Source organism: Nothoprocta perdicaria, unplaced genomic scaffold (genome assembly GCF_003342845.1).
Source record: "Nothoprocta perdicaria isolate Ctin4 unplaced genomic scaffold, notPer1 scaffold_1, whole genome shotgun sequence".
NCBI classification, from domain to species: domain Eukaryota; kingdom Metazoa; phylum Chordata; class Aves; order Tinamiformes; family Tinamidae; genus Nothoprocta; species Nothoprocta perdicaria.
Window position 1 is genome coordinate 8855496 of NW_020454093.1, and position 3546 is coordinate 8859041.

General features: G+C 40.6%; 1 long non-coding RNA gene across 1 annotated transcript; it reads left to right on the forward strand.

Moving 5' to 3' along the window:
- Positions 1 to 1778, forward strand: LOC112946584. Its single transcript, XR_003249265.1, has 4 exons — positions 1 to 157; positions 622 to 726; positions 1406 to 1449; positions 1734 to 1778. It is a non-coding gene; the product is annotated as an uncharacterized LOC112946584 (long non-coding RNA).
- The last annotated feature ends 1768 nt before the right edge of the window (positions 1779 to 3546 follow it).

Below are 3546 nucleotides of genomic sequence, written 5' to 3' on the forward strand. Positions count from 1 at the left end.
GAGAGAGGATGTGGCTCAGAACAGAAACCAGAAGCGCTGGGTAGCAGAGGCTCCACATCTTCCTCCCAGAGACAGCAGCACCGCAGCACTTCCAACCTGCCTTTCCTGCCACTCTCAGTAAAGTTCTTTACGTGGGTCACAATTTGGCCCTGCTGTGGTAAGAGAAGAGTATGGTTTGGTTTGGCTTTTTACAGACTTCAACAAAACAAGAATTTAAGCAGGAGTGCCTGTCCCTCAGTGTTTTCCCGCTGCTGCTTTTCCCCACTTCCTCTGTGGCAATTTTTCTTTCACTCTCTTTTGTACATGGTTTCTTCAAGCCCTGCAGGGTGCCTGGGCTAAGACACTAAGAGACAGTGAAACTGAACATGCTCCTGACACAGAATTTGTTGGGGTTGGAGGAGCCTCCTCAGGAACTGGTAACTTAGCACGAGCCCCTGCACTGTCCTTCCGTGACAGACTGCAGACTAACGGGGACAGAGTTTGACAATTTAGCTGGGATAGCAACTTTTGAAGCTTCCTTTATCTCCCTTGCCATAACAAATAAGCCATCAAGTTGAATGAGAATTGCACAGTCATTTTTCTCTTATTATTTAAAAACTCTTCCATTACATATTCTAACAGGAAAACAAATGTTGCATGCTGAAACCTTCAATCTCCCATAAGAAGTCTGAAGAACTGTATTCTTTTGGCAATGATTGCCAGTTGCACAGAGAAGGGAGTGAGGAAGTAAGTCTTCAAACTTCTGCATTTTGTTTTCTCACCCTATTCATGTTTCATTCTAATTACAAGAGTCTCATGTCCATATAGCAAGAGTTTTTGAGTGGAACTGGGGTTATGGGGAACTGAGACAGAAAGGTCTGCAGTTCTAAGCAGGGGTCTTCCCTCTCTGTGAGAGAGAGAAATGGCTTAAAGGAAGAGAGGTAGTGAGCTCATGGTATGTGATAAGAAAAATCCAATTTCTCTATGCGTGCTTTCACTCATGGAACTTCATGGTATGTAGTTACATCCTGCTTCCTATTAATTTCAATTACTCTGTTGTCTCTAGGCTCCATTTGATCAGAATTTATTCCTAAGAAAGACTACATATCTACAAATTATTTTCACCCTTCTAAAAATATTGTTCTTTTAATTTTCTATATAGAAGTATGACCATCAGTTTTGTACTGACCGTTTGCCAAGGTAACATGTTAAATCTAGTTACAGTTTGAGAGTGTGGTATTCTGTGTTTTGTCAGTGTGTTTATACTAGGATCACTTTATGCATTAAAATCCATGCTTTGATTACAATATTATTTTTTTCTAGAAGCTATGTAGGATTTATGAGGATTGCCTGAGCTGTGTTTCTTTGACTTGACTTTTTGCTGCCATTGTCGTTGCTTTGCACCTTACAGAATTTACTCTTGCAGGTTACTAGAACATTTTGCACCACTCCATTTTAATTGAAACAAAGGTTGGTAAACTTATTTGTTATGATAGAGCTATGTCGGCTGTTTTACAGCACTATCCTTTCCTTTAGTTTACTCAGTCTTGATTTATACAAGATTTTATCTTACCTAAACTCAGTGATTTGGTAACTCAAGCATTAGATCAAAATGCTTATAGGATAAATTTTATAGGAAACTGGTAAAATGTATTTTCCCAGAACTAGAGAGCAGGTTCAGTGCGAGAGCTGTTGGGGTCAAGCAGTGGGATCTCTGCACTGCTTCAGGAACGCGACACACACCTTCATTGCAGGGCAGCAAGTCACTATGAGCACTGGGAGGAGGAAGGGAAACCACAGTCCAGGGAAGCTGCATTCGCTAAGTACTAACATGGGCTCCACCAGCAGGATGGAAACTGCTAACTGAAGATGCCTCTTGTTAAGCTCAACCCAAAGCAGTGCTGCAGGACCCAAGATCCAGCCTGGGCAGCCAACAGACAACATCCACTGACAGAGACTGAGAAGTGAATCCAGGCTCCTCCCTTAAGTAAGTGTCATATACAGAGAGACTCTTTTTCCCTTCTTTAACTTTTCTACTATGATTGTCTTGTTGATTTAATAGCAAAGAGGTTGCAGGGTGTCTCTACAGACATTTTCTGATCTCAAGGTTCCCAAAAGAGAAAGTTCTTTATGGCAATAAAGACAAATTGACCCTCCAAAAAGAGCAAGAAACAGTAGTGCTGGAGCTAAAAAAGGCAAGACTGGAAGTGGCAGGGAACCTAGCTTCCCTTTGAGCCTGTCACTGAGACAACTCTTCCCTTTGAGTCCAGCAAAGGCCTTAGGATACTTGCCTCTGGAAAAGACAGAAAAGGGCTGCATTTTTTATGCATTTAAATACCCTGTTGAATTTGCAATTTCAATCCCGATCAAGAAAAAGCAAAACTTTATAATTTCCTATAATGCTGGCAGTGTGAAAGTTGCCTTTTCCCCAGATCTACCTTTTCCTGTCTCAGTACAATTCACTGCTTCCACATTAAGGCAGCCTGGCTGTTACAGCGCTTTGCAATAAAGCAGATTGCTCAAGTGATCCAATATTAAAATTCATTCCTCCTACAGCGCTTCCTTTTATGGATGTCATGGTTTTCTAGGGTGAGAGACTTTGCTTTTACTTTGCTTTTTTATCCAGTCCACTTTGGACAGAAATCAGGAACGGAACATTTAATAGACATCTCCCCCATAAAAAACAATATTGGAGGTTGAATAGTAAGGAACTTAATAGCAAAAGAAAGCACCATCCATTTAGTGAGTTCTTTACAAAGTCACCTAAATGACCTAAAAGGACTTACTATTCAACCTCCAATATTGTTTTTTATGGGGCCCTAGTGCGACATGGGGCCCAGCACGCTCCTGACTTCTCACTTCAATCAGTGGAATTCTGTTCATTTCAGTTGTACATTAAGTCTAAATACTCAGGATTTTCCAAAGTACAGGGGTCTAAATCCTGCTATTTTTGTAAAGAATTGCAAGATCAAAGCTTTTTAAGTGTTACGGTGTTTTTCCACATGTCATTAGAGATGAAAACAAGCTTTCAGCTCAGGCTCACTGATCTATGTTGCTAGAACTCCCTTTGCAGGCTGAAAGGCACCATTAAGAGCATACTGCAACAGTTCTGTTATTTTCAATGATTTGGTTATGCTCATGTCAATGATTAATGCATACCATTATTGACTTACGCATTTCATCAACGACAGGTAATATCCTATGCAGTAATGGCAATGGGGAAAAAAAAAAGAAAACCTACTGAAGATGGGTAAGAACTGTCTTGCACATCCAGGGATCTTGCGTGCCTACCCACATTGAAAGGCAAGTGTCACTTGCCTTTCAAAACCTTCAGAGAGTCTTGGCTCTGTTCAAGATAAACTAGGACATTTGAAATTGCCGTCTCCTAGAATGCATCTGGCAGTTTCATAGCACTGTTTCACATCAATTCACTGAAGGGGTTTGACAGTACAAGGGGTATCCTACTCCCAAAATAATTCTGCATATTTTCATTAAGGAAAAAATATCGTAATTTATACAGAGAATTAAATAGCAGTGGGTTAGAACAGGACCCTGTATTTTCTACTA